Source organism: Brachyhypopomus gauderio, chromosome 1 (assembly GCF_052324685.1).
Source record: "Brachyhypopomus gauderio isolate BG-103 chromosome 1, BGAUD_0.2, whole genome shotgun sequence".
Lineage (NCBI taxonomy): Eukaryota > Metazoa > Chordata > Actinopteri > Gymnotiformes > Hypopomidae > Brachyhypopomus > Brachyhypopomus gauderio.
This window is the reverse complement of record NC_135211.1, coordinates 42,568,958-42,590,696: the sequence shown is the minus strand read 5'-3', so window position 1 is coordinate 42,590,696 and position 21,739 is coordinate 42,568,958. Positions and strand designations below refer to the sequence as shown.

Below are 21,739 nucleotides of genomic sequence, written 5' to 3'. Positions count from 1 at the left end.
TTCAATTCTCCCAAGGCCACCTCCAGACTGACCAGGTGGACTATAAGGCTTCAGCGTTTTGACTTTCAAGTAAAATATCGAAAGGGGTGCATGAACGTGGTACCAGACGCTCTATCCCGATCTATACGATCGTTGGACCCTGTGCTCGTGGCTACCTGTGGAGCCAAAAAGCCCCGCCTTTGGAATTCTGCGTTACCAGTGAGTCTGGCCGAAATAGCTCAGGCTCAGGGTGAAGATGACTACATCAAAGGGTTGAAAGACCACGGTAATACAAGGTGTACACCAAAAGATCGTATAAGATGGGAAATACAGCAAGACCTGTTATACAGAGCCCTTCCGTATGGTGAAGGAGGGGTCAAGTACCAGCTGGTGGTGCCTAAGTCCCTCTCTCTCCCTTTTCTCAAGTACTTCCATGACAGTCCACTAGGGGCACATCTGGGGAGGATGAAAACGCTCCTCAGGATTCTGGAGGTGGCCTGGTGGCCTGAAGTGCGTAAAGACGTGTGGCAACACGTTAAAGAATGCCCTGTCTGTCAGACATACAAGCCTTCTAACACCAAGCCAGCCGGGTACCTTCAGAGCACTGACCTCAAAGAGCCTGGTTACATGCTCGGAATGGATCTAATGGGACCTTTTCCCAAGAGCAAAAAGGGTAATGTCTATCTGTTTGTCATCGTGGATTACTTCACCAAATGGGTTGAACTTTACCCCTTACGGGACAGCAAAAGCCCTCGCCTCTGTAAAATCCTGAGAGAAGAAATCTTCACCAGGTGGGGTGTCCCAAAATATGTTTTATCTGACCGGGGGCCCCAATTCCTCAGCCAGTTGATGGCAGACCTTTGCAAAACCTGGGGGGGTCATCCAGAAACTTACAACAAGTTACCACCCACAGACCAACCTTACCGAACGGGTCAATAAAGTCTTGAAAACCATGATGGCCTCCTATGTGAAGGAGAATCACAGGGACTGGGATAAGTGGATGTTTGAGTTCAGGTTTGCCATCAACAATGCGAGACATGAAACCACAAGGAACTCCCCCGCTGAGCTGGCCTTGGGCAGAACTCTGAAGGGTCCCTTGGAGAGACTCATCCACCACTGTGCGGTGACGCCAAGTCAACCTTCGTATTCCCTTGTTGAGCGGCAACATCAGCTCCATGAGGAGGTAAGACGCTTTTCTCATGCAGCGCAACTTAGACAAGCCAGGTATTATAATACCCGGAGGAAAGATGCGCACTTTCAGGCGGGAGACCTGGTCTGGATGCGTGCTCATCACATTTCCAACGCTTCTGAACAATTCTCCGCTAAATTGGCACCCAAGTGGAAGGGACCTGTCAGAGTGGAGAAGAAGCTAGGACCAGTGAATTATGTAGTCAAGGGATTGCGCCCTGGTGACCGACAGGACGTTGTACATGTGGCAAATTTAAAAAGGTTCTTTGGTGCAGTTCCTGTGTAACCCCAACAGGGGGGGGGGGGGGGGGGGGGAGGGGAGGACTATGTGACACCGCCACATAAAGGAGACCCATGGGATACCTATTGTTAAGTATTAACGCTTACATTCCTGGTAGGATTATATGGGTGACCCCATGGAATAAGTCCTTCAGTACCCTAGACTGTTCATTGGAATGTGGTGGGAGGAGGTGTAACTTCCTGATGTTTCTTTGGTATTGGGGGTGGGTGTATTTCAGAATATATCACTTCCTGTTAGTTTCTAGAGGGTAAGACTTTTATTATGAATGTGAACCCTGATGTGAGGACAGGAAAAGGAAGTATGGCAGCCATCTTAAAGAGGGGAGGGTAATGTGTAAGAGGGTAGGCCTGGGGAGGCAGGCTGTGCAGCCACGAATGAGTATCGACCTTCTCACAACCTTGTCCTTGTCCTCTGGATTATCCTTCAAAAGAAGAAAGTGGATTACCCTTTAAAAGAAGAAAGCGGATTACCCTTTTTTTGTTGAAAGCCAGGAATCGCAAGGAACTGGGTGAGCTCATTCCAATTTTTCGTTTTTTTACCTTTTGGGATATTTTTTATTTTTGTATAGCTGGGCCCATGTTTTTTGTTTTTTTGGACTTTGGCTTGAACCATTGTGCTGCTGGGGTTGGTTTTTTGGATTTTTCTCCTTGAGGACATGATATACTCCTTCCTTTTTTCTTTTTTGTTGTTTGGATTCAAAGGACGATACATTGACTTTTGACTGAGCTTAAATTCATTGTGGCTCTGGGTGTTTAGATGTTGCTGCAAGGGGTGAGGGCTGGGCTGGGCTGAATAAAAAAAAACTTATCATGTGCAACCTTGGTAACGTACTGGCACTTGCATGGTTTATACTCTCCTAATTAGTTCTCAGAATATTGATAGTAACAACCAAGTTGGTTAAATCGTTACAGACGTGTCACTGATGTTCAATTATAAAAGAACAACTTTTAAGCATACAAACAAATACTAATTGCTTATCTAGTTTCCCAAATTAATACACATATTAATACAAGTTAACATATTCATACTGAGTTCTCATTCATGGCTTGCTTCACTGCATTAAAAAACTTATGATTTAAGTTGTTAATTTTGTTGCATGCGAGCTTAAAGCACATTAACAGAGTGACAAGGTGTATATGGTCCCTTGTGTTGGTGGAACAAGTTTGTAGCTCACAGCACCAGACCCGTCTGCCCGTCTGAGGGTCTAGAGGAACTAGAGGGTGGTGGAGGGTTGTGGTTATAAAAAAATCTGTGTATGGTGGAGAAGTGTGTGGGGTGGAGAAGTGTGTGGGGTGGAGAAGTGTGTGGGGTGGAGAAGTGTGTGAGGTGGAGAAGTGTGTGTTTGTGGTGAAGTTCTGCCTGCTGTGTCATTTTACAGGTCACGTCACCAGTCTGGATTGTTAAATAAAACCTTTGCTCACTCAAGCGTAGTGTATGTCCTTCTTAAACTTGGAATTTAGATCCTAAACCCCAACCTACATCAAGGATCGGTGACTGTACTTTCTTTGACTGTACTTTCTTTGACAGCAACTGAGGGAGTGGCTATGAGCCAGACCACACCTCCAGGACCAGTCAGGAACTGTCATGGGAGATTGAAGGTTTTAAAACACTAAGCATCACAAAATTCTTACTATCTTAGAATAGAATATCTGCATTGTCATTATACCAGGTATAATGAAATTAGGGTGCAATACTCTGCAGTGTTACAAACTACATGTAAGAAAACCTATCATTTGCATATATTTACATATATACTTTATATACTTCATCCATATTTACGATAACTCTTCAGCAGGATTGGTGTTACTTCATTAGCCTAGTCTGTTGGTCACTCGCCCTCTTGACATTCTGCGGGAAGTCTTTATTTTACTCATTTATTAACCATTTGCTTAGAGAAGGTTTAAATTTAACTACATAATGAATTCTTAGTTTATGTAATACCTAAATGATTTTTCTATTTCCTTTGTTTATTCTAGTTAGCTTATCTGTTAGTAATAATAATAATAATAATAATAATTTCCACTTCTATAGCGCCTTTCAAAGTACCCAAGGACGCTGTACAGAGAAATACAAAAAAAAAAAACACAGAAAAAGAAAATCCCATAGAACAGACCTAAGTTGAGGAAGTTGTGAGAAAATGTTGATTAAATAGGTGGGTCTTTAGTTGAGCCTTCTCCCTCCTCCCTGGTCCCACCTAGTTTCCCCGTTCCCATGGTTTCTCCCTCTGTCTGCCACGCCCCTGTCCTCATTGTTCCCATCTGCGTCTCGTTTCACCACCATGTTGTCTGTGTATTTAAACCTCTCCATTCTACCCCTTGTCATCGGTCATTGTACATGAGTCTCCTTGCCTTCCTGATTCTTTCATGTTCTAAGTTTTTGATTTCCATGGTTGATGTTTCTGTGTTTACTCTGGTCGCTTCTGTCTTTGTATGGTTTTATCCCGTTGCCCTTCTGCTCCACTCCGTGTTGTCGGTCTCGTCTCTCGTCTTGTATTTTGGTTGCATGTTCTTCCTCGTTGCGTTCAATTGTAGTCTGTCCTTCATTGTGTTTAGTTGTAGTCGGGTTTTCCCCAGCCGTTTTGTCTCTCCCTCTCTTAGTCACTGCTTCCCTCATTCTTTTATTGTTCTACCCTTAGCCATTCGTAATACGTGTAGTTGTTATGATCCCTTATCTACCGTCTTTAGTTCATAGTATCGTAGTGTTGTGTTGCTCACTCCTCATTAAATATTCCATAATATTTGCATCACTCCTGTCTCTGATATTCATAACACCAGTAAGCCTGAGCAAAATCCTGGTGAGGACTTTTACTTTCTGAACCTGTAATTGACATCTCTGATTAATTCATTAATATAAAAATAATTCATTATTTTCATAATTCATTATTGCAACAACCAAATGATTTTGGAAAAGATTCAATCTTATGAAACGTTCGAATCATCGCACCGTAGTGACATCTGGTGGCCAGTCAGTGGTCAAATCGGCAACCTCAGTCTTACAGACCACTGAAAGCAACCTATGATGTCATTACGAAGCTCCCATTGAACTAAATATAGAACAGGACTTTTTAAACAGTTGTTTGATATTATATTGTATTTCTTCTATTCTCATGCAGTTCATACATTTGTCAGTGTGTTGATATTTGAGAGCTTTAATTTACTAAACAATCTAAAAAGTGCTTGTTCAGCTGGACTAGGCAACATTATATTTATTAAATCTTACAGTCATTTGGTTTTATTAAGAAACACAATATTTTCCAGTGTACTTGGACTGAGACGGGTTCTTGTCTTGCTCCAAAGTTCCCCATCTATAGAGAATACTCCCTCACAAGGCACAGAGGTTGCTGGAAATACATGATATGTTTTTACTTAACTGGAACAAATGAGGAACGATGGCACAGTGTCTGGGCCAGTAATCCATAAGATCCTCATCTGGAGATGAGATACCACTGAACCCAGAGCTGGCCCTGACCAATGTGGTGCCCTAGGCGAGATTTTGGTTGGTGCCCCTTGCATCATCAATCATCGGGTTTATACACTCACACAGACACTGCAAAGCTTTATGTGTTTGAGTTTTTATTTATTTTAGAGGGAAACCAACAGTAAAATCAGTATTAAAGAAACAAATAAAAAACAATGAAAGTATAAAAATTGCAGTATAACAATAAATAAATAAATATACAGTAAAGGTGTTGTACAAATTTTTTTTTACATAAAGTAGTGCAGAAAACAACTTTTAAATTGAAATAAAAAAATATTTTTAAAAAACTACCACCAGTGCAAATCAGTGCAATTTGCCTACTGCCACATTGTTATTTCAAAAGTGCATCTGAAATGAACAGAGGAGCACGTATGTTTTAACATATATTTATTTTAAAACTTGCTGAGCTAAGTTAATAATAGCACCTACTAGGATTAGGCAGTATGATGACAGTATTGTAAAATTGTGGTATATTAACCATGTGACGTAACCCCACCAGCTTCCCAGCATTTTCAAACATGGCGGAACGCGGGGGTTCTGTTTCTCAGTAGCATGTAAACTGAGTTTCACCATTAAAGTTTATACAAAGGTTATAATTAATTGCTAAATCTTGCCTTTATCTACACTGTATAATGACCACATTAAGCATGACGGTTAATATTTAGCACATTTCACCAGCATGAGCTTTTTAAAATTTTAGTGAACTGGATGAAGAGAAAACATTGATGTGTGGAAGAAATATGAGTATTTGCAATATCTACAGATCATTTAGCAATTAATTATAACCTTTGTATAAATTTTAATGGTAAAACTCAGTTTACATGCTACTGTGAAACAGAACCCCCGCGTTCCGCCATGTTTGAAAACACTGGGAAGCTGGTGGGGTGGGCGTGGCTTGGTCCCAGAGGCGGTTTCAGAGCTCTATGTCAGTCCGGAATCAGTGACCAATGGAGATTGCAGAGGAACGCCTTCATCTAAGACCCTCCGACATGTGAAATGTGTTCCAAAACGCAGAAGCAAAGAAAGATTCCAGAAGCAAAATACCTTACTGGGAAAATCCAAAAAACAATGGAACCAAAAACTGTCAAAATGCAAACGAAAATAAGTTTCAAGTAACCAATTATATTTTAAATATATACTTTTGATATATTTTTTTTCTGTTTTGTATTCACAACATATACTTTATGCTCTTGATGCTAAGAATTATGCCTGCAGATTTACTTTTGCTTCTGTGGAACTTTTGACACAAAAATCACATAGAGAATGCACTAGTTAATGTGTTGAGACTGTATGTCAACACGACTGTGTGACTCAATTAACTTCAAAAAGTTTGGCTTTTCACACGAACCAAAATAGGGTTACTCTCCTGTGTTCGTGTCTGTCCTTAGTCTGGCAATTTTCAGCAGCAATATTACACATTTTGCACTTAAGACTTCTGTCTTGTGGACTGTTGGTTGTTCAACAATTTTTTAAAATGGTATCTTTTGATGAGTTTTTATTACACAATATTTACTTTTTGAATCCTGCACCTGACAATAACCCAAAGTATAAAAAAAACTAAAACTAATACTAGAACTAATGAAAACTAAACTATAACTAAGCTTAAATTTTTTAAAACTAATAAAACTAGAAAACATGCTTTAAAACTAACTGAAGTAGAAAAAAAGAGTCACAATTAAATAAAAACTAAATTAAAATGAAAAATCCAAAACTATTATAACCTTGATCTGTACTTTGAAAAATTGGGCATTTAAGACATTTGGCGCATCCATTAAAAAGATCTGTGGGTGGGGTCAGCAGTTGGAGCTCACTGATTGATTATGAAGTGGTGGTTTTCACTAAGATCATACAGAGGGGAAAAAGCCACAATGACGATGAGTGTTAGTTGTTAGTAGGTATCTCAGTGCGGAGTTGCAGGCTGATCCTGAACTGACTGCCGCAGATGCCCACAGGGTGTACAGCGGGACCAGAGAGCTGGACCAGAGAGTAGTAGTACTGGAACCACCCAGCCAGTCACTGCACCACCACCACTATCTGCATCGTCAGAACCAGTCCAGTCAACAGCAGTGAAGCTCCATCCTATCAAAACTCCTCTCACTCCTCCATGCTACAACAACCGACCAAGGAAAAGTCAAAGGATTGAGAGAACATGCACAGATCAAAGAAACATGGAGCCGAACTGACCATGGTGCAGTGAGCATCCAGACAGTGGGGAGGTAAACCTGGGAGAGGACCAGGCCGATGGAGGGGAAGAGGAAGAGGGGGGCCAACACCAGGAAATTGTGAGTGGGCCCCAAGCCCGGCTGGACCTGGAGATATATGTTGGTGCTGCCGAGAAGCCGGACATTTCGCCAAACATTGTGTGGCCGCAGCAGAGAAAGTGGCAGCAGTGTCCAGAGTTATTGTACTTTGACCTTATTTGTCCCACAATCTGTTTCACTTCTGCTTCTTGAAAAGAAAACATCACATCCATCTACACAGCAATGGCTGAAATAACTCTGTGTTGCCCAACATCATCATTCAATGATGCATGGTTTTTAATCCAGCCACAGGAGATCATGGTGTTGCTGTGACTAAAATGTTGTGTTCCCCTAGATTGGATCTCAAGGAAAAACCCCTGGAAATCCCTGACTGATTTTTTTGTTGTTGATGGCTCAGTGTCCAGGGATCCCAGCACAGAGTAGGTTGGGCTGTAGTCGCCCTATGCTATTGAGTAGATTCAGGGCCCCTACCACACCACCTCTCAGCACAGGCTGCTCAGCTGTATGCACCAACACAAGCGTGCTAACTCCGTGAAAATATCGTGATTTCCTCACTAGTTCAGGGACCCTGATTGCACAACGTAAGCTCGTGCTTGATCTCCTGGATGATCTCCAACTGCCTACTACCAAGTTGCGGATGCAGCTGACAAGGGAGCAAGTTCCTCTTTTGACCTTGCAACTCACCTCCTCCCTTCCCCTCACACATCTACAGAGCACAGCCACACAGGAGGAGGCAGCTTGGAAGAAGGCAGGCTGTGCTTCTAAGGATGCCGTCTGGCCCTGTCCTTTGGGCCAGCCGTGCTTGCCTAAATTCATGTTTCCGTACTATGCCAAGTTGACCCATGTGTCAAAAGGGGGGATGATCGATCAATTAAAGACACATTGGGTCACACATGGGTTTACTAATTATGTTCAGAAATTCTGTCAGCAGTGATGAGGAGCACAGATGCAACACAGATGCAACAAGCAGCACCTGAGAAACCGTTTGACCATTTGAGAAACCGTTTGACCATTTGCAGATGGATTTTGTAGAGTTCACACCAAGTGAAGGGAAGAAACACTACTTGGTAATTGTGGACATGTTTTCAAAGTGGGTTCAAGTTTTCCCGACAACATGGCAGGACTCAGACGCCGTGGCCAAAGCCCTGGTGAAAGAAATCATTTCGAAGTGGGGCATTCCAAGAATGATATCTAGGAATAATGGAAGCCCCTTCATCAGTGGGGCCTTGGAAGCAGTAAGCACATTTTTAGGATTTGACATGAAGCAACACAGTGCCAACCACGCAGCCAGTGCAGGGGCCATAGGGAGAGAAAACGGCAACTTGGAAAAACAAATTAAGTAAGGCATGTGCAGGAACTACGCTGGGGTGAACCAAGGTCCTCCCTATCGTTCTCATGCAAATGAGAATGCAGGTAAGACCAAAATATGGCCACCATGGGAGACCACCAAATACCAGAGCCAGCCACCGTGGATGGTGTTTTGGTGTTTTTGTGTTTCCTTTGTGTATTTACAGGAACGACCAGATTGAGTGTGTGGTAAAAGCTGACGGAGGCGAGGAGTGTGTCTATCCAAAAGGAATAGCCTCATCCCAGAGAGGTTTAACTAAGGAGCAGTGCGTTAACTCTCTCAATCTGAAAGGGTGGAATGAACCACACCTAGCAGAAGTCATACCGCTTTTTAAAACAGATCCCAAGTTGTGGGTTCCAGATTGGTATTGGTGGTGTGAGCACAAATTGTATTTGTTCCTGCTGTGGACGCAGAGAGGGAGATGTGCATTAGTGGCAGTGGAAACACATCTTAATGTTATTACTAGTGACGAACCCCCACGGTGCAGAAGGGTTCCAAGGAGTAGCCCATATAATGTTACCCATGTATGGAGCAGGCAGCATTCGTAAGGTCTTGGAAGGCGTGACTTATGGTGGCCACGCCCGTGATCATGGCCTGAGCAGTTTTGCTCTGTTGTAGACCGATAATGTGTCAGTGGTGTATGACTGTGATGTATGATAGACAGCATGTGTGTCAGATGGCTCACCTGAACGAAAACATGAACAGGTATGACGAAGAGTTTTGTGCAGAAATGGAACCTGTATAGGAGAACCAGGAAGCTGAGGCCGAGACTGCATTCTCCTCCGACAAAGGATATGTAAAATGTTACCAAATTAGACAGTGTGGTTGAAATTCTGAAACCCTTAAACGGTGAGCACAATAAAAGTCAGAAGCAGTTGGGTAAGATAATAAAGTACAATGATTTATTTAACAAAGTATGGATATATTAAGCAAGTATGGATTAATTAAGCAAGTATAGATTAGTTCCAGAGACCCCTGTTACAAACACACAAGATGTCTGCAAAAGAGAGCTAATTCCTCTCTCTGAACTCTCATCTCTTATACTCTTAATCATAAGCACACACTGTGTCCACGAGGTGAACATGAGGTGATCAACAGAATATGATTGGACAATACATGACATAATTAACACATGATTGGACAGATGTATGTTGGCCTCTCCCCTCGCATGCCCCCTCCACACTCAGCATCCTCATGATGGCATGGTGGACTGAGTGCCGCCGTAGTCCCTTCCAAGTTGAGATTAGGGGGGACCGGCCAGCGCCTCCAGCGAGGTCAGTTTAGGAACACCAGAAGAACATGAGATTAGGACTGAGCCGAGGCCGTCCAGAGAGAAGACAAACACATCTGAGACCTACTGAAGCTGTGATTAACACACATATATGCAAAGAGCCCTAATATATACATCTAATGTGTTTAATGTATTCTAAGAAAGCCTGGCATAAAGGGAAATCATGAAATTTCCATCACAACAGACAATTAATGAAAGAAGAAGGTGTGTTGTGGGGGATGTTTTTTCTAAGATTGTTGTGATTTGACTGTAAGAAGGCAACATGTATTCTTAAATTGCTTGCTCTAAGTTCAGTATTCTAGTAATACATTAACATCAATAGAATTAATGTATACTAATACTATCATGGTTTCAATCATTCCTGAGTTAATATTTAATATGTGATGTTTTCAACAATAATGATTTCAATAATGGTTGATTATGCATAACTTTACAGTTGTTAGTTTCCACCCTTTAATGTTGTTAATATTTGTACTGGGAAGTACAAAAAGAGAGGAATTGAGATGGAAACTGCCGCGTTTGCATATCTCTAATACAAGACATTATTTTTGAACATTGCTTGCTACCAAATGAGGAAATTTTGGGTCATCCTCGGGTCAAGATGAGGGCGGAAAGGAGAATACTGACATTTTCCCGACCCTTGTATAATGTTCCCCCCAGGGAGAAGGAAACATGCACTGCTTTAGTCAAGTGTACTGATGATGAGCATATGAGGTATCTATCATATGTTTCTGAATGGTATGTGTACATGACTAGTCCCTCAAAACATATACTGTATAAGGACTGGCAAAATATTCAATAAGCTAGAGTGCTTTAGTGAAGTAACCAACTGGCATGCGTGTGTTGCTTTCACTGACACTCTCCAAGTGCTTGTAACTATTCTTACAGAGAGACCTTGGTTGTTGTGACAGAGAATTTCTACGACAATTTTGGCGACCACGATGAGACCTCCTGAGTAAAGATCTGACTTCACCAGCGAGGTTCTACGAATTTCTAAGGCAAATGTGAATTAATTTTATATGCCTGCAAGTCATTTGCAGTACTTAAGAAGATCTTGTCAGGGCAAATCCAGAGTCATAATCATTGAGATGGTCCAAGGTTGTAAAGCCAAATTAATTCAATACAGAAACACGACTAATATAAAAACAGGTTTTTACGACATTAGTCCAGGAGAAACAGACAAATGAAAGAACCACTGGGCAAATAACATGAACTACAGGTGCATCTCAACAAATTAGAATATCATCAAAACGTTACTGGTAATTTATTTCAGTAATTCGATTTTAAAAATAGAACACATTATATAGACTCATGACAAACAGATTGATCGATTTCAATTATTTCTGTTAATGTTGGTGATTATGGCTTACAGCTAATAAAAACCCAAGTGGAGAGGTGTGTGTTTGTAGAGAAGTGTGTGTGGTGTAATGTGTGAGAGGTGGAGAGGTGTATGTGAGGTGGAGAGGTGTGTGGGTGGTGAAGTGTGTGATGGGAGAGAGGTGTGTGTGTGTGTGTGTGTGTGTGTGTGTGTGTGTGTGTGTGTGTGTGTGTGTGTGTGTGTGTGTGTGTGTGTGTGTGTGTGTGTGTGTGTGTGTGTAAATTTGCTGCACTGCTGTGTGATTTTGCAGGTCTGCTCCCCAGTCTGAACTGTTGAATAAAACCTTTGCTAGAAAAGGGGTTAGAAAAACCTTACACAGGTCATGTAGGAGGGGCCTTTCACAGGTCACAGGGCATGTAGGAGGGGCCTTATACAGGTCACAGGTCATGTAGGAGGGGCCTTACATGGCTCATGTAGGAGGGGCCTTATACAGGTCACAGGCCGTGTAGGAGGGGCCTTACATGGCTCATGGGTCATGTAGGAGGGGCCTTATACAGGTCACAGGTCATGTAGCAGGGGCCGTATACAGGTCACAGGCCATGTAGGAGGGGCCTTAGATGGCTCATGGGTCATAGTTTGGATGGATGAGTGAACACTTTTGGCAAAATAGGGTAAAAAAGACTGAAAGATAAACAATATACTTGTAGATTCATAGTGATGTAACAGATGGAGTGTGTGCGTGAAGGGGTGTGGCAGGCAGACACACACACACACACACGAGTGGGGCATGGTGAACACACAGAGACACACACAACGAGGGGGGCATGGTGAACACACACACACACACACACACACACACAACGAGGGGGCATGGCGAATACACACACACACACACACATAACGAGAGGGGCATGGCAAACACACATACACACAAACACACAACGGGGGGGGGGGGGGGGGGGGCATGGCGAACACACACACACACACAACGAGAGGGCCATGGCGAACACACAGACACACACACACACACAACGAGGGGGGCATAGACACACAGACACACAGACACTCTCTCTCTCACACACACACACAATGAGGGGGTCATGGCAAACGCACACACACACACACACACACACAATAAGGTGCTTTGTCCTTTATCAAGAGGAAGATGAAGAGGAGTCATAGAGGAGGGGCTTAAATCAGTATAACATGTAAACCTTTTTACATTTACCACTGATCTACAATCAGATAAAAACAAATGTGTCACTTATCAACAGTTAAATAATGCTGACAGCAGATTTATTGTAAGAAGAAGGAGATATGAAACTTAAACTAGTGTGGTTTAGCTGAACCAGGTTTTTACAGTATGTGTTTTCACTTGTGTCAGCTGACACGGGGAGGTCAGTTTTACTTGAAGGATGAAGTATTTAAGTCTGATGAGACAGACAACAGAGAAAGAGACGGACCAGCAGGTGAACAGAGAAGACAAATCACAGCACAGTAGTCTGAGGTGAGACTGATATTCTGTTTCCTTTGATTTTGCTTTTCTTTTTTCCCAACCATTGACAGTATTTATGGATTGATCAGGCAATACTTAAAAATGTGCACAAATTTATGGTACCTATTGGTTATTGTTTGGTGATTGCTGTAAAATGTGGACAAAATACAGTATGGGTTGATCACTGCAAGTAATAAGAGTAATACTATGTGCCGTGAGTGCAAGGATGTAGGACAGGTGTCGGGTCTAGAGCAACACTGACTGGTTAAATGTCCTATTAACAGGTGTCGGTGTAGACCAACACTGACTGGTTAAATGTCCTACTAACAGGTGTCGGGTCTAAATGTCCTATTAACTGGTGTCAGGTCTAAATGTCCTATTAACTGGTGTCAGGTCTAAATGTCCTATTAACTGGTGTCAGGTCTAAATGTCCTATTAACAGGTGTCAGGTCTAAATGTCCTATTAACTGGTGTCGGGTCTAGAGCAACACTGACTGGTTAAATGTTCTATTAACAGGTGTTGGGTCTAAATGTCCTACCCTCCTATCGTGTTGTGGGTCAATTTGACCCTTTTCAAAGTTTGAAGATGTAGGAAAACTATTTAAAATAATGTTTTCAGTATGAAACTTATTCTGCTTGAGTTAATTAGTGTAATCAACATATTATATGAAAATAATTCATGTCAGTTATTTGCAACCACCCCCTGCATGTTTATATCACATAGATACTGTTCGGGTCAATTTGACCCTTTTTTAAATTTTTGACCCTTTTAAAATTTTTTTTATTTTTATTTTTTTTATTTGTGTGTGTGTGTGTTTGAGTGTGTGTTTGTGTGTGTGTGTGTATGAGAGTGTGTATGAGAGTGTGTGTGTGTGTATGTGTATATGAGAGTGTGTGTGTGTGTTTGTGTGTAACCAGGTTCTGTCGACCACGCGAGACAATGAAGAGTCAGGTGTCAAAAGGTTTACAATTTATTCAAAACCAGGCTCTTAGGAGAAGGAAGGAGGAGTCAGAGGTTGCCACCCACCACTGGGACCTTAAATAAATCCAAGAAAACACACCAGATCAATCGAGATAAAGTTCCAAGTGCAATAATATTCCAGGCTCACAAATGGCACCACTACAAACACCGCACACAAAATTCATACATGGCACTCCATATTAGTAGCTACTCACACATCAAATGTCCCACCAAGGCCCAGTGGTAGGCGTACACACAATGGCTACAGCCTGCAGTCCCCAATACTGGTCAAGTTAACATTAAAATAATTAAAAATACGCCATTACTTTATTGATCTTAATCTAGAGCTAATTTAAAAAAAGGAAGGCCACCACAAACCACCGAGAAGCAAGCACTACAACTACGGGACCTCGGGCTGAGCCACTTGGGGAAGGCCGAAGGTGTGCAGAGTTCCAGCACAGGTCGGCCGCCCTGGCGTGGACAATCAAACAGAGCTAACACAAGTAAACAAATAAACACACACAAACTAAACTAATAAAGGAGACCAGAGCTTAAGCCTGTTCTGGCCTGATGCTGGCACTCAAAGGCAGCACCAATCACAAACATACATAAATTACTAAAATTAACAAAACAACCAACTGCACACCATCCACCTTACCCACTGCTGACACGAAGGAGACCAAAAAAAAACTCCTGGGGCCCTCCACAGGCCCAGCTTTTAAAGGGTCCTCTTCCTCTCCCCATGAACCCAGCATTTCACCGCAGCAAATCCCACAGCTCCCCCTTTGTCCTGGCCCCATTATTGCACCCTGACTCCCAACCAGTCCATTCGGTTACATGTGTTTGTGTGTGTGTTTGTGTGTGTGTGTGTTTGTGTGTGTGTGTGTGTGTTTGTGTGTGTTTGTGTGTGTGTGTTTGAGTGTGTGTTTGAGTGTCTGTTTGAGTGTGTGTTTGAGTGTGTGTTTGAGTGTGTGTTTGAGTGTGTGTTTGAGTGTGTTTGTGTGTGTGTGTGTGTGTTTGTGTGTGTGTGTGTATGAGAGTGTGTGTTTGTGTGTGTGTTTGTGTGTATGTATATGTGTGTGTGTGTGTGTGTGTGTGTGTGTATGTGTGTGTATGTGTGTATGAGAGTGTGTGTGTGTTTGTGTGTGTGTGTGTTTGTGTGTATGTGTGTTTGTGTGTATGTGTGTTTGTGTGCGTGTGTGTGTCTGTGTGTGTGTGTCTGTGTGTGTATGAGAGTGTGTGTGTGTGTATGTGTGTCTGTGTGTGTGTGTGTGTGTGTGTGTGTATGTGTGTGTGTGTATGTGTGTGTGAGTGTGTGTGTATAAGTGTATGAGAGTGTTGTGTGTGTTTGGTATCAGTTTGAACATGGAAATTTTCACATTTTTATAAAAAACGATCCTAATTGAACCATTACCTGTTACAAGTAAGAAACACCATTGCACTAAATATTGATAGAATAATTATTAATGTAGTTAGTAATTAAATATTCATACTGTTTGTTAGGATTTTTTTGGTTTCAGACATCTTTTGAACAATTAAACATGCACCAGGGTTAAAGTGACCCTAAACAGTACGGCTGTTTGACAAGGATGCACATAATAGGAGGGTAACTGGTGTCAGGTCTAAATGTCCTATTAACAGGTGTCAAGTCTAAATGTCCTATTAACTGGTGTCAAGTCTAAATGTCCTATTAACTGGTGTCGACTCATATTCTGTTTCCTTTGATTTTGCTTTTCTTTCTTCCCAACCATTGACAGTATTTATGGATTGATCAGGCAATACTTAGAAATGTGCACAAATTTATGGTACCTACTGGTTATTGTTTGGTGATTGCTGTAAAATGTGGACAAAATACAGTATGGGTTGATCACTGCAAGTAATAAGAGTAATACTATGTGCCGTGAGTGCAAGGATGTAGGACAGGTGTCGGTGTAGACCAACACTGACTGGTTAAATGTCCTATTAACAGGTGTCGGGTCTAAATGTCCTATTAACTGGTGTCGAGTCTAAATGTCCTATTAACTGGTGTCGGGTCTAGAGCAACACTGACTGGTTAAATGTCCTATTAACAGGTGTTGCGTCTAAATGTCCTATTAACTGGTGTTAAAAACGAATTAAAACTTTTGTAGCTTTTCTCGTTAGTTTTCAAGTATTATATATAAAACGGGGTGACATCAGACAACAAAGATGGTGCAGGGAATACACAACACTGACATGCAAGATCTGTGGGCTTATAAGGAGTGTGATTAGAGACGGGTGTAAACAATAATCGGTAGGCAGGGGATTGTGATCTAGGGAGTGAACAGGAGGTGGAGTGTTGTGAAGTGGGCAGCTCCCCTATGGAGCTGGACCAGCCTGCCGTGACACTATCAATAAAAAATACTATAAAATACACACACTTCACAACCTAGGTAGCTAGACTGCCATCGTTGGCTCAACGGCTCTGCAGGGAATAAAAAAAAGACCCCTTTAGGCATCAGATTCAATGCTGATTGGCTAAATTTATTTTGCTATGTGTCTGCAATGGTCAGCAATTGACTGCACTGCTGCCCTGACTCTGATTTATTTATAATATACATTATTGTGAAGAATCATGCCTACATTAAGTTATTATTGATTGTTTTTAAAATGTTGATTTTAAAATGATGAGTGAAATGTGAAATATTGTCAAATTCTGAGGTTCTGAAAAATAGTGCAGCTAGTTTATCTACATCTGCACTCGATCACTGAGTTCTTGTTCAGTTTACATGATTAAAGAGTTAATCAACTTTTAATGCAACAGTTTATCTTTGCGATTCTGCAGGCTTTGAGATGGAGAGGAAGGTTCTACTCTGTTTCTGTCTCTGTCTGGGCTTGACCTGCATCACTGCTGCCACATTCAGCAAAGCCATTGGGAAGCAGGTTAATACCACTCATGACCTGGAAACTTCTTCTTCGAGTGAAGACACTGAGGAGCTGAAAATCTTTAAGAAGCTGAAAACCATTAATGATCTGAAAAAGAAAACTACATTTGGTCAGAAATTCCCACGACATGGCCTCCAGACACTTTACTGGTTTGCCAACAGTGTTGAAATTGATCAAAACAACATTACATGGCCTCGTAATTTCAATCCATCTCGGGGAGATTATGGCTTTCATCGGTATAGGAATACAATATCTCACTGGATAACTCGCATTCCTCACATATCTAAAATGAGCAGTGCGTACTACTCTCTGGGGAGTCTCAGTGTGCGTAATGCAAACCAGTTGCCTGGGTATGTAACCCAGGACTACTACAATGCAGAAGGTCAAATGAGAAACATGGATAGAGTTGTAATTAGAATGTCAGACGAACAAGACACAATAGAAGAAGTTTACATTACGCAGCATTATGAGGACAGAAGCAGAGGGAGTGGCTATGATCCAGACCACACCTACAGAGTCCTTCCATCACTCCTTAGAGAGATTCAGGGTATTATTACAGATGATACATGCATAGATTGTAATAACCTATCAGGTTATGATTTATGTAAAATCTTAGATTACGAACAAAACATTTCAGATTTACAGAGAGCATATCCAGATATCCCAGGCTTAGTCAGGTTTATGATTCGTGCAGGTTATAACCCCGACAGGGTCCTCAGATTTTCAGAGACTCTTTCCTGCATCATTCCAAAACGAAGACCATGTTCACCGGACGCTTCCCCCCAATGTCAGGAACACAATAACATCAAACTCCAGGTGAAATCGACATCGAAGGGGTATGCAAGGATCACTTGGAGTGGGATACCAGAGAACGTCCTGAAAATGAAAATGAACATAGGCCTTTATCAAGAGGAAACTGAACTAGAGGTTTTCCCTCTTCATAGAAGATCTTATGGAACTATTGACACTAGTTCACCTCTAAATCCAGGTCTGCAGATAAACCTAAGATTTCTTAGGAGTGCTGACAGCTTCTTCTATGAAACAAATTACTATACACGTGTCTGGAGTGGCCCAGATTTTGATGAAGCCAACGGAGTTCTACCAACTACTATTACAGGTTATGATGCCAGTCTGCAGCTCTATACTAAAGGAGGCTATGCTTGTGCTCGACTCTACATCAGGAAGTCCTTCACTGATTGGACAAATGTCTTTAAGAGCTCTTGGGTCGGACTCTACACAAGTACACTGGATAATAATCACAAGTATAAAAAATACACATGGATTGGGAATTTTGAGAAGAAATCAAATCCAGATTACACTTATGACATCTATGAGTATGAATACAGTCTGCCTATTGGTCCAGGAGTCCAAGTTCGATTCTTGCTGAACGAAGCCTATGAAAGTGAGAAAGCCCGCACTGAACCCTGGGATGGTGTAGAGAGTCCTCAGTCAAACAGTGATGAGTTACAGAGAATATCATATTGGTGATTGGTTTAGATTTTCTGCAAGTGCAATATTAATACTTAACTTGATTGCAAGACAAAGATTACTATGTACTTTCCCAAGTGTATGTCTAATAATCTCTGACAACTACAAGAAGGTCCTAATTAAGTAGTTTAAATGTACATGAGGGTAAAATATCAGCATATAGGAAGATCTGAAAATTTTGTGTAAATATGGTTTCCAGTTTTGCATTGCAGTCAGGATAAGCCAGAATAATTAGAGCTAATGGAAAATAACATCAAACAGTCAAACACCTGATAATGTGCCACTGATGTTCAATTATAAAAGAACAAACATTCAATCAAATCCTAATTCCTATATCTGGTTTCCCATATTAATACACTCACAAAGTTAACAGATTCATATGTAGTTCTCATTTATGGCTTGCTTGACTGCATTAACAAACTACATGACTAATATGTCTTGAAATTGAAATGATGATTTAAGTTGTTAATTTTGTTGCATGGGACCGTAAAGCACATTAACAGAGTGACGAGATGTATATGGTCCCTTGTGTTGGTGGAACAAGTTTGTAGCTCACAGCACCAGACCCGTCTGCCCGTCTGAGGATCTAGAGGAACTAGAGGAACTAGAGGGTGGTGACATCAGTATGTGGTTATAAAGGAATATCTGTAATTTGTGTGGGGTGGAGAAGTGTGTGGGGTGTAGAAGTGTGTGAGGTGGAGATGTGTGTGGGGTGTAGAAGTGTGTGAGGTGGAGAAGTGTGTGGGGTGGAGAAGTGTGTGAGGTGGAGATGTGTGTGGGGTGGAGATGTGTGTGAGGTGGAGAAGTGTGTGAGGTGAAGAAGTGTGTGAGGTGGAGATGTGTGTGGGGTGTAGAAGTGTGTGGGGTGGAGAAGTGTGTGAGGTAGAGAAGTGTGTGAGGTGTAGAAGTGTGTGAGGTGGAGATGTGTGTGAGGTGGAGAAGTGTGTGAGGTGGAGATGTGTGTGGGGTGTAGAAGTGTGTGGGGTGGAGAAGTGTGTGAGGTAGAGAAGTGTGTGAGGTGTAGAAGTGTGTGAGGTGGAGAAGTGTGTGAGGTAGAGAAGTGTGTGAGGTGTAGAAGTGTGTGAGGTGGAGATGTGTGTGAGGTGGAGAAGTGTGTGAGGTGGAGAAGTGTGTGAGGTGGAGATGTGTGTGGGGTGTAGAAGTGTGTGAGGTGGAGAAGTGTGTGAGGTGAAGATGTGTGTGAGGTGGAGAAGTGTGTGAGGTGGAGAAGTGTGTGAGGTGGAGAAGTGTGTGAGGTGGAGATGTGTGTGAGGTGGAGAAGTGTGTGAGGTGGAGATGTGTGTGGGGTGGAGATGTGTGTGGGGTGGAGATGTGTGTGGGGTGTAGAAGTGTGTGAGGTGGAGATGTGTGTGGGGTGTAGAAGTGTGTGAGGTGGAGATGTGTGTGGGGTGTAGAAGTGTGTGAGGTGGAGATGTGTGTGAGGTGGAGAAGTGTGTGAGGTGGAGATGTGTGTGAGGTGGAGAAGTGTGTGTATGTGTTGAAGTTCTGCCTGCTGTGTGATTTCGCAGGTCAGGTCGTCAGTCAGTGTTGAATAAAACCTTTGATCACTCTAGCACAGTGTATGTCCTTCCTAAACTGGGAATTTAGATCCTAAACCCCAACCTACATCAGGGATCAGTGACTGTACTTTCATGGACACACAAACACTTATACTGTACACAACTCGATGCACATTTCATTCATACCTCAACATACACAACACAATCTACACATAAACAACCACCTACTCATAGAAGCACCTCATGTGCACACTAACACACACACACACACACACACTAACATGTACACACAACCGACCTACAACCTGTAGAAACGGACTCTGAGGCATTTAAGTAAACAAAACAATCTCTTACACAACTCTGTTGAACAGCGCGTGATGAATGAAGTGACATGTAGAACTAGGCTTGTCACGATACTAAGAATTACAACTTCGATACGATACTTAAAAAAATATTGAAATTCGATACCATTTTCGATACCAAATTCAGATACGGTGCTAATTTCCGTTTTAAAGCCTTTTTATTTTTTTATAAACAAACAAATGAATGTTGCTTTGTGTTTGAAAATGCTTGAAATTGTAACTTCATTTCACAACAAATATCTGTCTGACTGAACAGTTCTTTTGTGTTAACAAATATGAGCATCTTGTAATTACAGGATGAAACATGAGAGAACATGAAGACATTATGATTGGGCGTTTTGAAAATAAACAACCATTAAATAATGTGAGAAAAAAGCGAATAATTTCGAGTATATGTATAAATATTTAACTTATCCCAACAAACATACGACGTCAGAAAGACGTTCAAATCAAGTCTGTATCACGTCGGTCAGTCCAGACCCATTTTTGCATGTCTGGTGGACATTCAAAACTGGTTCAAAATCTGACAGTGTGACTAGGACCTTAACCTTTTAACTTAACATGAACGTCTATGACGAGTTTTCTATCTGAACGTCTGACTAGGACCTTTATTGGATGTCAGGACGTGCAAAAAATGCAACTGAACGGCAGTAATAGACGTTTAAAAAAGACGTCGCTAAAACTTTCATTCTGGCTTTTCAGTGGACGTCTTTTGAACGTCTGACAAAGTGTCTTTGCTCGTGCTGGGAAATATTGAAATGGACATTGAAAGTGACATACAAGTGTTTGAATTCCACAAGGTGTATGAACCCTGCAAACATGATTTTGTTCATCGCGCTGAAGCGCGGCGCACGCGACGTCGTGCACCTCTCGAATTTTGTAACTTCGGGCGCGTCGCGCCTCATCGCAATGAACAAAGTCATGTTTGCAGGGTTCAATTCAAGCGCTTGTACCAATATTTCCCAGCACGTTAAACTTAATTAAGTTAAATATTTATACATATACTCGAAATGATTCAAAATATTGCGCTTTTAATCACATTATTTAATGGTTGTTTATTTTCAAACGCCCAAGACGTTAGTCTTCACGTTCTCTCATGTTTCATCCTGGAATTACAAGAGGCTCGTATTTGTTAATGTAATACAAGAAAACTGTTCAGTCAGACAGATATTTGTTGTGAAACGAAGTAGTTACAATTTCAACATTTTCAAGTACTTTAGCCTAAATTGCAGCACTTTTCAAACATGAAACACACTGAAACACAAAGCAGCATTAAAATTCGTCAGGTAAGTGTTCATTCCCCTGTTTTGAGGGGTGTTTCTTTTATACTACCACATATAGTTTCGGACAACACTGCAAAGCGGAAAGTATAAAGCCTCCACCGCTCGCGGAGGTTCGCGTGAGGTGCGTGCGGGGTCGAGCGCTATGGTCACTCAACCAGGCTTTAGCGCCCTTTGTTGAAATGTTCCAAAAGCACCGCTTGCAAACGGGCTTGTTCATGTCCTTCGGTTTTCCATCTGTATCTGCTTCGAATCCAACAGCACTGCGTTTGCTTTAGCTGCCATATTAGCATTACAAACTGTCCTGTGCATTACGGCAGCTTGGGTGGGTCAAACGAAAGTGCATTTTATGTAAAAAGAATCGATACTTAAGGGAAACGAGTATTGTACCGTTTCAGAATGTTCAGTATCGATACGTATCGTTATATCGATTTTTTTGACAACACTATGTAGAACAACTTCAGTCCAGTTGGTGGAGCTAGACTTTTTTTCAAGGGGTGGCCAATGGGTGAGAAATGCTTTATCGGAAGGGTGCAAATACAAAAGATGAATGAAAGGAAACAAAT

The 21,739-nt window shown here is 41.8% G+C and overlaps 1 long non-coding RNA gene across 1 annotated transcript; it reads left to right on the top strand.

Annotated features, from left to right (window-relative positions):
- The first annotated feature begins 12,356 nt into the window (after positions 1-12,356).
- Positions 12,357-20,056, top strand: LOC143521182 (uncharacterized). Its single transcript, XR_013132686.1, has 3 exons — positions 12,357-12,371; positions 12,548-12,670; positions 16,423-20,056. It is a non-coding gene; the product is annotated as an uncharacterized LOC143521182 (long non-coding RNA).
- Positions 20,057-21,739: the final 1,683 nt, after the last annotated feature.